General features: G+C 35.7%; 1 long non-coding RNA gene across 1 annotated transcript; it reads right to left on the bottom strand.

The window, feature by feature from the left end:
• On the bottom strand, positions 2,337-10,176 carry LOC110396796. The gene is made up of 3 exons (XR_002437270.1): positions 10,088-10,176; positions 9,468-9,546; positions 2,337-2,614 (listed from the first exon to the last, which is right to left on the bottom strand). It is a non-coding gene; the product is annotated as an uncharacterized LOC110396796 (long non-coding RNA).

Here is a 13,646-nt window from a genome sequence, read left to right as displayed (position 1 = left end):
TCTGAGAGAAAAAAAGAATGCAAAGACATATTTCTAGCAGCATTGTAACGAAATTTAACTGGGAAACTTGTTCTTTTGCATTAATGTTGGTTTTCAAATGGAAAGATATTCAGATTCATATGTTACGCTGAAACATATTTCCATTAGCTTCATATATTTACTAGGAGATTTGGAAAATACTGAATTATTTGGAAATGACATTTCAACATTAGCTTCATTTCAGTACCACGGTGAGTCTGATGAGGATGCAAAGTATTACTTAAATATTTCTTACAGGCCTTTTATGATGGAGCTACAGCCTCAGTGGATGAAGAAAGAGCAGATGACATCATCTACCTGGACTTGAGCAGAGCATTTGACACTGCCCCGCATGACGTCCTGGTTGCCAAATTAGAGAAAAAGTTATCTGATGAATGGACCACTTGCTGGATAAAGAACTGGTCACACTCAGAGAGTTGCAGTCAATGGCTCACTGTCCAAGAGGAGACCAGTGACGAGTGGCGTTCCTCAGGGATCAGTGCTGGGACCAGTGTTATTTAACATCGTTGTAGGTGACAAGGACAGTGAGATCGAATGAATCCTCAGCAGCTTTGCAGACGACACCAAGCTGAGTGGTGCAGCTGATACACTAGAGGGAAGGGATGCTGTCCAGAGGGACCTGGATAGGCTTGAGAGGTGGGCCCATGCCAATCTCATGAATTTCAACAAGGCCAAGTGTAAGGTCCTACACCTGAGTCAGGGCAGTCCCAAGCACAGATACAGGTTGGGTGGAGAATGGCTTGAGAACAGCCATGAGAAGAAGGATTTGGGGGTTTCAGCTGATGAAAGTCTCAACATGAGATGGCAATGTGCTCTTGCAGCCAAGAAGGCCAACCATATCCTGAGTTGCATCAAGAGAAGTGTGACCAGCAGGTGGAGGGAGGTGATTTCTGCCCCTCTACTCTGCTCTCATGAGACCTCTCCTGTTGTACTGCATCCAGTTCTGGGGCCCTCAACACAAGAAGGAGCTGTTGAAGAGGGTCCAGAGGAGGGCCACAAAGATGATCAGAGGGCTGGAGCACTGCCCCTAAAAGGACAGTCTGAGAGAGCTGGGGCTCTTCAGCCTAGAGAAGAGAAGGCTCAGGGTAGACGTTATTAGCAGCCTTCCAGGCTACTACCTACAGGAAAGCTGGGGAGGGACTTTTTATAAGGGCGGGTAGTGACAGGATGAGGGGAAATAGCTTTAAACTGGAAGAGGGTAGATTTAGACTAGATATTAGGAAGAAATTCTTCACTGTGAGGGTGGTGAGACACTGAAACAGGTTGCCCAGCAAGGTTGTGGATGCCCCTCCCTGGAAGCATTCAAGGCCAGGCTGGATGGAGCTTTGAGAAACCTGGTCTGGAGGGAGGTGTCCCTGCCTACAGCAGGGAAGTTGGAACTAGATGACCGTAAAGGTCCCTTCCAACCCAAACCATTCTATGATTCTATTATTCATCTCTGACATTACATTATAAAGTTATAAAATTGATACATGCAATAACAATTATTCTTATCTCAACATCAGGAGCTATTTTTTAAAATAAACTATTACCTTAAACTTCACTTTTGTACATAAATCAAAATCCAGATATTGCACATAATTACATAGGGAAAATATTTGTGCTTCATTATTATATAAGCTAATAAAACTCTTAGTATTTGATATTTCTGCAGATTGATTAGAGACCTAGATAACAATTCATTTAATAGATGCAGAGAATAATGTGCAAACTCTACTGAGTATATTAACTGAGTTTTGCTATACTACAATTACATAAGCTATAAGATTAAACATATGTAGTTGGAAGCTTTCACTATCCAGAGAATGATGATCCTTGAGCACAGGAGACTTTTTTGGATACACAGTTTTGCAAACATAATACGCAAACTACCCATTGTCTAAATTTAACAGAAAATTAATATCTGAATACAAAATATAAGAGTATATACACCTCTACAAACATGAGTTTTAAATTATTAAGTTTTGTTTATGCTATATGTTTCCACATATAATTCTGAAAAGAACTAGAAGACAATTTTCTAGATAAACTGCTTGCTATTAATCAGTGAATTGTTTAACACAGTAGTTTTGAGCACCAGATCAAGTAGTTACAAACTTACATGTGAAGGATTTTGATTTTTTTCGAACTACTTGCAGTATCAATATTGAAAAATGATGGTTATTGCTCAGTGTTTAAAAATGTCTAAAGTGATATGTGGCCACATCAGAAAAATGCAATAATTAACTCTGATTTTTTAATAACATCTTCAATATGCCCTCAAGTGTTATCAAATCCAATTAAGTTCACATAGCACATATAGCAACACTGCTCTGAAATCTTAGCACATGAATATCTATTAACTACAGCAGTTAAATGACTGTATTCTTACTAACCTGCAATGAAAAGTTCTTCCAGGCCCATCAACACATACACCTCCATTGTAACAGAGAACAGAGCTCAGTGTAGGTTCACTGCAAACATCAATATCAAGTTCACAGAACTTGCCAGTGTATCCAGCCAGGCAAATACAAGCAAATTCATCAACCAAATCTTGACAAGAACCTCCGTTAATGCAGGGAATGGATTCACATTCCTGAGGAGAGAAATAACAATGCATTGACTACACATCCTTAAAGCACATTATTTATTCATTCATGTATATAGCAAGTGCAATAAAACTGTCAGGAAATTAGAAAAAGAGTGACAGACATTTGTAATGTCTGTTACATAACAGCCTCAAATTTCAGTCAATTTTTTTGTTTATATAGAGATGCTTTTATTACTGTTCATACTCACTTCTGAAACTTGTTCCTACTCATTAATCTTGGAGAAATTCAAATATATTTTATATAAGAAATGCAACAGATATAAGTGCTTCCTATTCATTCCTTTATTAAAATTTTAAAGCATGTTTTCAGCCGTATTTTATAGACTTATTTCTTCTTCTTAGTTTTTACAGCAGGAACATCATAGTGAAAAAAGCCCCATTAGTGGAATAATACTGGACAGAATAAATGTATTAACCAAAGCATATGGACCTTATTTTCCTTTATAAAATATTTCTTGATAAACGATAACTCTCTGATTAACAATTAATGCATATTATTGCAAATAAAAACATATAGATGTTCATTTGTTCACATAATTACAATTTCCTGCAAGAAAGCTACTGTAGAAATAATCAAATTAAATCAATGAAAACTACAGCAAATTAGTGTTTAGTTAGTGCAATTGCCATTGCAAAAACGTGGTTTTGCCCTTGAGCACATAAACCTAGTTTTTGCCAGCTAGTTCCTTTATATCCCAAAGGAGTTTTATTTTGCTGCTGGACTGAAATAGTCTAGCTAAACCCCATATTTTAAAAGGGAATTTATTCTCACACTTACTTTAACTTTAGACGGTTTGATTTTTTTAAGGATATCCAAGGGCACTTAGATTTCCTGCAGTTACTGCAGTTGCCTTGACAGAATGTAAATTCAGAAATCCACAGGGAATTGTGAGAAAACAACTCATTTCCCTGTATGTTTTCCAGCTGGATGTATATAGGATGATTTATTAGTGAGCTTTACATAAACTAATTGAATTATACATCCCACAGGAATGTTGAGGATAGTTTTACAGACTGCCAGAACCTTTGAGTATAGAAGTAGTCTTTTGCTATATTAATTAAATTTGTTGTTGGCAAACATAAGTTGCCATGTTTATAAAAAAAAGCCAACACAATTCACAGTTCAAATTTTTTGTCTTTTCTCTGTTTTAGTAATTTCTTTTTTCTAGTCTTATTTGCATTCACTAGTATTCTTTACTACTTCTATTTTGTATGTCTTTGTTCATTAACAGAATAAATTAAAGATCTATTGATTATGGACCAATGCTTGACCTAATTATAATTCAAAATATATAATTCAAAAAGTAAAAAAGTAATTAAAGTAATTAAATATAAATTCAAAGCTCAAAAAAAAGTTCACAGTTTTTCTCAATCATAGCAAGTTTCAAACTCACTGTAAAACCTTTTTGTTTTCTTCTATGAAATATATATTCTCTAGTAAAATCTTACAAAACTGCCCACAGTAAATAGTTTTTACAGTAGCACAAAAAGCAGAGTGTTTAGTTGATGTGATTAGAGTGGAAATCTTCTGGGACCTGTTTGTTTTAATAAGTTACACACCTTGGCCATCATGTCAACAAGTTCAATTCCTTCAGAACTCTTGGGTTAATGTCATTTGGTAATGATGACCCATATATGTCTTGCTTATGTATGCCGTGTAATACTTCCTGAGTACTTGCTTCCAACTGAGAAAGCTGTTCCAACTGTTAGGTGTAGGAATGTCCACAACATCTTTAGTTTTAAGGAATAATGCAGAGAGTTAAATTAACTTCTCTTGCTCCGACCTTACCCTGTTTGCCTACTCTAAACACTTGCCATTAAGCAATCCAACTAGTTGCCTACCTGTCCTGATTTTGATTAATGTAAAGAGCTCTTTACAGAAGTATTTTTTTAAAAAGCCACATTTCAATTTGTTTATTAATATGCATGTTTAAATCTATGTAATAGCCTTCTTAAGCTTCCCATTAATTCATTCAAGGGATTTAGAACATCTTGTGTTCTTGAATTGTGACACATTTTAGCTGAGCTTTTAATATATTTGTTAATAGCTGCTAGGCTGCTTATAGGTTTCTTGCGGATTTGGCTTGCTTCTCTTAAGTTACTTGACAATGATGTGACTCATTTGAACATAGTTTCCTTTTGTGAAATTGAATGCCCCTATACTGGATTTATTTGGCATGATCTCTCATATTCCATTCATACACTTAACTGTGCTAATAGTCACAAACTGACGGCAGCTCTGTCATTAACACCTCTGGATTCAAATACTGGTCTTTTTAGAAGCATAATGAATATTAGTCACAGCTATATTTTCAGTTTTGTCACTCTTAAACAGTACTCTTTTAAACTTGCTTACAATTCCTTCTAGTTTAAATACTCTAGTTTCAATATTCAGCATCTAGTTTCAATATTCCCCAGTGACAATTTTAATTTTTATCCAGTAGCCTGATTCCATAATGATAAAGGCACAACACATTCTTAGACACGTTCCTCCAATTTCAGAAGGTTTTCCAATTTCTAATGTCTTTGAATTTCTTTCGTCTATGCCACTATGTTACTTATGTTCTGGGGCCAGAGCACCATCTGCCTCTTAGGTCTCATGTCGAACTGGCAGTCTTTCAAAGAAAGCCAGATGCATGTCCCAGATGTCAGTTTCCTGCTCAGCCAGCATTTAAAATTTCAGGAACATCCATCCTACGCTTTCCTCCATTACTATTTGTCAACACACCTCAAAATTCTATGCTCTCTTCCAGCACACTGAAGTAATTTTTCTAGAGAAACTGATTACTTCATATCCAGGGCTTCCAGCTACCTATATGTCTACTCATTGAATAGTCCTATTTTTTAAGATACTCTCTGTTGCTAGAACATTCTTGATCCAAGGGCATACAGGAGAGATCAGATATCTGTGTATTATAGAAAGTCCTCCTCCCTAAGGCTTCTGTAGTCTGTAGAAGCAGAGAGCTTACCACTTGGAGGTGAAATGCCACTACAACATTCTTGAAGATTGCATCCATTTCTCTACTTTTACATTACTCATTACTACTCTAATTTCTATTCTGTATTTCACTATTACTTCTCTACTTAAAAGAAACTCCAATTCAGCAACTCTTACATTAAGAGAAGGAACCTATTACCTAAGGGCAAGTAGCTTCTTGCACTGCTTTAGATACAAAAACTGCTATGTGGGTGGGTAATCACGCTGTGCTTTGTGCAATAAATGAGTATCTCCCTTCCCTCCTTCTCTTGGATTTATCTACCTTCATCTTGAGCATAAACTACGTTGCTTTTGGAAGTTTTCATTAGTTTAACTTCTTTGAAGAAACTACTTACTCAACCCTTTTTACTCTAATTTGCAACAGGTAGAAAATACTCAATAGTGTGAAAAAATCCAACACAAGCACAAATTAGAACATCCAACCTGTGTGAGCCTTTTCCTATGTTCACCAATATTTTCCATATATGTATATGTTACATGTGTACAGAGAAATCTGAGAAAGGGATTCTACTCTCTGGCTTATCTGTGGTAAGTTGGTTAAGAGCCAGTCATCACAATCAGTGGAGTCTAGACTCACTAAGTGTAGATGTCCTTTTCAAAATCAGCTGAACAGCTGTATGGATTTCAATCAATATTCACCTTTTGAGAAAAAAATATAGAAATCATCAGCAAAGCCATCCAAAAAAATTAATTCTAGAATGCAGTCCTCATTCCCATTCATCTGTTCCAATTGAATGATCTATCCTTTCCCAGATCACCTGATCACAGTCTTCTACCAGATAGAAGCAGGGGTACCAACAAGATGCACAGCCTACTGTGTGAGATAAAGTTTTGGAGTATATTTTCTTGCAAACTATACTGCAAACATATATAGAGGATAAAAAATCCAAGAGAAAAAATTAGAAAACATCCCAGTCTCTCTAGGGAAATACATATCAGAACATATACATACAGGTTGTTTAAATCAGTTTAGCTGCTGATCGTGCCTGGCTGCTTGATGCCCACTCAGCTGCTCTCTCAATCCCCCTCCTCAATGGGATGAGTAGAGAAAAAAGGGTGAAAAAACTCATGGGTCAGGATAGAGACAGGGAGATCAGTTATCAGTTACTGCCATGAGTAAAACTGGCGCATCACAGAGAAAATTGTTTAACTTATTGTCAATTAGAGTAAGATTGTGAGAAGCAAACCTAAAAATGCCTTTCCTCCAACCTCCGACCAGACCTGCAGTCCCCTCAAAGCAAAACTTTGCTATCTGTACCCAATACAGTTGCATATACTGAGCAACCAGGAGTGCAGGCAAACGGCATGGCACAGTAGTAAGGGTGTGGTGTGGTAGTCTGCACAGGCAGGGCATGCAGGGAGGGCACAAGGCAGACCGATCTCTTTTCATTTGGGAGTAGCACTCTGTTGCAGCAGTTTGTGCAGGCAGGGCACTGTTGCTTGCTTTCAGGTTCACAACCAGAGGAAGCGCTCTTGATCTCTGCTAGTATGGTGATGGGCATTTGCATGAGGGCTGCACCAGTGCCCCCTTAGGGAAATCCCCGGAGGTGTCTGATGCACTCACCCAGACAGAAAAGGTAAGAAAGGAGGTTGATTCAAGCGGATGGTTGTACTGAGTGGCTTGAATCTTCTGCTAGTGTTAAGGTAAATATCTGCACAAGAGATGCACAGGTAGATGACCTTTCCTGACAAGTGAATGAGCTTCAAGAAGCAGTTAAAAAGCTTCATAGTATTAAAGGCACTGAGAGAGAGAGATAGGTTGTTTAATAATTATATTCTAGCAGCAGATAACACTGAAAAGGAAGCAGCTTGGTCCCTGTTGACCCACAAAAGCAGAGCTACACTACAGTCCCCACCCACGAGCTTCACTACCAAAAGCACATAAGAAGCTCTTACAGCTATAGACACCCATGACACTCACGACCAAGATCTGCAAGAAGAAACCACACTGGCAGCCAGCACTAGAAATTGTAAAAAAATAATAATAATAAAAAAACCCAGGAAATTCCATACGAACTTGGGGAAAAACTTTTTTATTTTGTGGGCGACAGAACACTGGAACTGGCTGCCCAGAGAGGTATCTTTCTCTGGAGATACTGAAAACACTTCTGGACACTTTCCTGTGCAACCCATTGTAGGGAACCTGCTTTAGCAATGGGGCTGGACTAGATGATCTCCAGAGGTCCCTTCCTACCCCTACAATTCTGTGATTCTGTGAAATATATCAAGTGAAGAACATACTGAAGTATATTTACATGGATTCATACGTGATTTTTTTTTTAAACAAAGGAGCTGCCTGATTTCAATCTAGATGAAAACAATTTTAGAGCCCCATTCTAGCACAACTATTCAGATTTGCATACCTCTATTCAGTCAGAAAGCCTTGTTGATCTCTGTAAGACTTGTAAAGTCATGATATATACCTGAGCAGGATGAATGAAGTATTATAACCTTTAAAAATACGACATTTGCAGGACAGTCTAATCTGGGAGGCACAGTGCATGCAAATAGAATGAAGCCTGGAATCAAAAAATGAAGCCATCACTCTGACAGACATGTATATGCATACTGTTTCTTTCTGAGAATTTCTAATCTATATATTTTCAAACATCTCAGTATGAAATATCGTTATCTTTTCAGTATGATTTTATGCAGTTGTCTACAGGTCATTTAATCTCTTACTCTCTCAAAATGGAGGAAAGTGTAAATTATGGATGTTGCCAGAGAAAATATTACCCAAGAGTATTCTGTATTAGCACTGGCAAGAGCTGATAATCATATAGATCTGCAATATCATATCATGATGCACACTCTGCTGAGTTGAATTACTTTTTTTTTTTTCTATGAAGGAAGTTCAAAGGTAACATTTCAGCTAGACTTACTCCTTCTGTGGGAATGCTATGTATTTTCAACAGGAAAATTATATGGTATACTTCCTTTACGTAACATAGGGCATTTTAGTTATCTAGTACTTCTAGCTGTAATTTACATGCATAAATAAGTTAAAAAGAAGCTTGGATAACATTTCTGAATGTCTTTTTGGCAACTCAGAAGCACAATATTAAAAGCCAAATAGCCCAAAAGGGAGGCAAATCTCAAGCCAGACTTTCTCTGAGACCAAATATGTTTAAAATACCAAGATCTGATTAAACTCTGTTTAGCATAAAACCTGAAAAAGTCTAAATCAGTGTAATACTTTCCTAAAAGTGTGGCCTTTTTTCTAAGTGCTGTTCATTGTTCTGCCAGATGTAGTCACCTTCTACAAAGTTGTTTGCCAATCATGGGATGCTTCATGACACAGATTTGAATATACACACACATTTTTATCCACAGCCATTTCCCATGATAACGTAAAAACATTATTTAACATAAGTGGAGGAAATGGGCAGTGTTTTTATATGTTTTTATATCTACAATTATCTGGAATTTGAATCTTCAAGCATGAGTCATGTCTACTTTTAGTATAGAAAACTCTGTCCTGGGCTTTGCTATTCAGAACTACATCAAATGGGCCTAGCAATACAAAGGAAATAGTTATGTCTCTGTACCAAACTGAAAGAATAAATTATTTTCAGGGAATATTGACTTAGTTTTTTGAGACTTTTCAGATTTCTCACTCACAGTTCACCTTTAAAGTTCTTTAGGAATATTGTTAATGTTCTTTCTAATGTCGTTTCATATGAATAACAAATAATGATCTTTTAAGAATGGAATTGAAACCACTGATTTTCTGTTATACATTTTCAGTAACCCAGCACATACAAAAATTACCTAAAAAAAGTGAGTTTCAAGTGGCATATTACCCTTTCCTTTATAATAAGATAAAATTTGAAGACATACATTAATATTTATCTCACATCTTGAGCTGGTCCATCCTGCTTCACAAGAGCATTGATATCCATCAATGAGATCTATACATCTGAAATACAAAATAGCATTATTCAGACAAAGCTATGTAATTATAGATTCAGCACTTACAGTATCATTCCATACATTTCAAATCAGTGGTCTGATGCAAATAATGAAATCAATGGAATTTTTAATTAGGTTTTGTAATGGGTCTCAAATATACCTTTTACTGGTGCTAAGGGGTTTTATAAGGATACTGTTTGTCAAAATAAAAGACACCTTACTATTTCAATCTGTTGTTTTGCAATGGATAAGGATTTGCCTTTAAGCATATTAGTCTAATTCACATTTCCTAAAAAACAGTTTGTGCTAATGAAACACAAATAAAAGAGGAACTGAGACAATATTACAGTATGTTACATTAGCTTAAACAGGCAACACCTGTAATCTTCAATTGTGATTGTACTCTTACTTTATGGAAAAAATAATAAATATATTTATCAACCTTCCCATGACATTAAATTTTAATTGCGAATTATAATATTATTTATAACTATTGCTACTAAAGCACATTATCTTGGAGATAATAATAATTAAATAAAAACAGCCACCTTCCATGAAGACAAGGATCTGGCCAGCATTCATTAACATTTATCTCGCAGTTTGTTCCAATGAAACCTCTCCTGCAGTGACACTTGTAGGAATTGATGTAATCAATGCAACTTCCATTGTTTAGGCAAGGAGTAGATATACATTCATCTGCATTTGTTTCACATCTATCACCTGTGCAAAAACAGAGCAGCTGTGACTAAGTTTTGAATTCTAAACTCAAAGCAACTAAAAGTTTATCTCTTCATCTTATAAATTCCAGCTAAACTATTTTTATTTACATACATTTTTTACATAGCTCATTACATTCACCAGCAAAGAATATCCCACCAGAATGGTGGTGTGTTTTCCTGCAAATCAGTGCCATGCATCTTCCATCTCAACATCTCAAAGTACTTTATAAAATACTGACTGACAATCAACATGTACCTAGGGATAATGCAAGATCATTATTCTGATTTTTCAGGTGTATGGGTCAAGGGCACCGTGGAAGAGAGAAAAAGAATGGTTAATACAAAAGATCCTCCACTGGAGCACAAGAAGGGTGCACAAGTGAGAAGTTTCACCAATTCCTCAGGTTCTCCATTTCACAAAATAGCTGTAATGAGGCACTTACTTAAGCAATTCAGTTTCAACTCAAAATAACATCTGCTATTTTACACACAAATGTGAACAGTGCATGAGAAATTCCTATAGCCTTTTCTCATTGCTATGCACCCAACTACTGGCAGCTTATTTTTAAGGAAAGAATGTATAGCTAGGAAGAAGCACAAAGACACCCTAACTTTTGCCAGTTCATGTATGAGCATTTAGCCAAAGATCATAAACAGAAGTTTGGAATAAATCTATTAACAGAGCTAAAAATATAATTTCTTTAAGATCATGAGAAATAATTTTTACCTAGTGAAGACTAACAGAGTCACTTTCACATTAATATGAATATTAGCTATTTACAGCTAGTGTACATATTTAAGGAAATTGCTCTTTTTCACAATATAAATTCAGATTCATGATTAAGTAATAAAAACCCAAGATAACATCCCAGGTCCTATCTTGAACTCAGTTGCAACAGCCTCAGCAGCCCTAGAGCACTGCTGTCATGCTGTACCAGAAAGTGCTGAGGAAAATGGACTCAGCAGATATCCCCAGGAGAATGAACTCTGAAAGGGGCCACTGTACACTTCTGTGTTTGAATAAATCTTGGTAGAATGGTACTGGAGTTATGCTAAGTTATCTACTGGTACATATTAGAAGGCAATTCTGTAACCTATTTCTCCTCTAACCCATGTGAGTGTTCAGGAAACAAGAGCTCTCACCATTTACAGTCCTCAGAAACTTGCTTCTTTACAGTGTCACAGTATCTTACTTAACTCACTATGTATAAGAAACTATAACACTAAGAAACAGATATTTTGTGAATATGTTGCCAAAACTAAATTCAAGAACAGAGAAGCCAAGTTCATCTGTTCTACTGTAGATTCAAGTATCAAAAAGACATTTTTCCTTGTAAGTCAGAGAATTCTTAATCTCGCTTAACAAATAATACTTCAAAAGTCTTGGCAGGATGGTACTAATTCACAGTAACATACCCTGAGTTTACATTAATTGCAACTCAAAAGTTAATATTTTTCTAGTATCTGAATGCTGAGGCCATGTCTTTAACATTGTATATCTATTCTCTACCATTGTCAAAATTGTCATTTCATAACTGCGTATCTTTTCATTTTTTCCTGATCCATGTAGAAAAAATACTAAGTTTTAAAATGTGATAATCCAGAATTCATGTTTCTTCAGAAAATGAGTAATTCCAATAGTCATTGTCTGTACTGTCACTCAATCATGTTTGCACTCCTGATCTTCCAATCTTCCAAAGCTGCTGCTAAGAAAAGGTATTAACTTCCTATGCGAACAAAAATGTATATTCTCTTACTGAATTTTAAATGTACAAAATCAGAGTGAGGACTTATTAATGAAGGGGGTAGTATTTAAATGTATATGTTGCTAGTTGGTTTTGAACTATTGTATTCATACAACAACAACACGGCTTATCTTTAGAAACTCATCTTCCTACTCAATCACACATGTTATTTAGTAGGTTCAAATCTGTATTTTAACAGTTGAAGTTCACAGTTCAAATTCACTAATTTGTTTTTGTTAATGAGACATATATGAAAGCAATGATAATTACAGAAATTAGACAGTGTCTCCATGAAAGTTAAGGCAGATGTTCCTGATCTTAATAAATAAATAAATAAATCCTATAATAGTTCTGTTCAGTTGATGTTTTATCTTAGTTTATTATTCAAAATGCATTTCTTCACAGATAACGTAACATCATTCACTCATACTGCTACCATTAATTGCTGTGATTTTCTGTCCTCTCTTTAGGAGATAAACCTGACAAATGGAATTGCTTTACAAAAGAAAAAAAATCCTTTGCTTAATATAATATCTAAATATTAGTTCAGGAATATATCTGTAACAGATTCCAAAATGAAATTTGTCTATAATCAGATCATTAAAAGGTTGGCTGAGATAAGTGTTTGCAACCATTCATTTGAAGAAGTTGACATACTGATATATTGATTTTGAATGAGGGTTAAAAGTAATCATTGATACTACTTCCATATTCAGACATGCTTCCATTATTGCATAATCTATTCAAAAAGAAAAACTTACAGCTATTTAGATGACTGATTAACATATTGAAATTAAATAGATTGTTATGCTATTCTGCTCCCGATCTACCCTTACTTATGCTACCAAAATGTCACTGACTTAATCTTTGCTGGAATTTATTAATGAACGTAATAGCAATGTAGTGAAAATCCATAACCTGACTGTAGGAAGATAGTGCATAATTTAATGTGTTAATAAATGATCACAAAAATTATCTTTCAAAATATAAGACATTACATGAAAAGATTTTCCTTTCCTGTAACTCATTTGAAGATTCAACCTTGATATAATCTAATATATTTAATAATCATAATAAAAAGAACATGTCAGTAAAAGGACAGAATTGCAATGAAATCTGCTACTGCTCATTAAAGTATTTGATAGGTTAATTCTACTGTACTGCACCAAACGTTGCTTGATTAGGAAAAAAAGAAAACTTCTGATCAAAGTGCCAAATGAGTCATATTATTAAAGCAAAGAAATACGTTTTTTTTTTTCTACAAACGTATAATTTTGTTGAAATTAAAGTTGTCAGACTATATACGCCCATTCCTAAACTTCTATGTGGCAGTGAGGGAAAGAGAGCAGAATTCAGATAAGAATTATGCTAGGGAAATCAGTGTCTAATACAGTCCCACTACTATTAACTATTTTAAAATTAAATAGATTATTTAAGGTTTCTATAGTCTCTTTATAATAGATGAAGAGAGAAATAGACGCGAAGGATGACCTGTATCATTTGTCTTGCAGGAAAGTGAAAGGAAGAGGGAGAGGGAGAGGGAAATGGAAAGGGAAAGGGGAATGGAAAGGGAAAGTGAAAGAGGAAGGGAGAGGAGGGGAGGGGAGGGCGAGGTGGGAAAGGGGAGGGGGGNAGGGGAGGGG

This window comes from Numida meleagris, chromosome 3, assembly GCF_002078875.1.
Source record: "Numida meleagris isolate 19003 breed g44 Domestic line chromosome 3, NumMel1.0, whole genome shotgun sequence".
In the NCBI taxonomy this organism is placed as follows: Eukaryota; Metazoa; Chordata; class Aves; order Galliformes; family Numididae; genus Numida; species Numida meleagris.
Note: the sequence above shows the minus strand (reverse complement) of the source record. Positions and strands in the feature narration are given on the sequence as shown.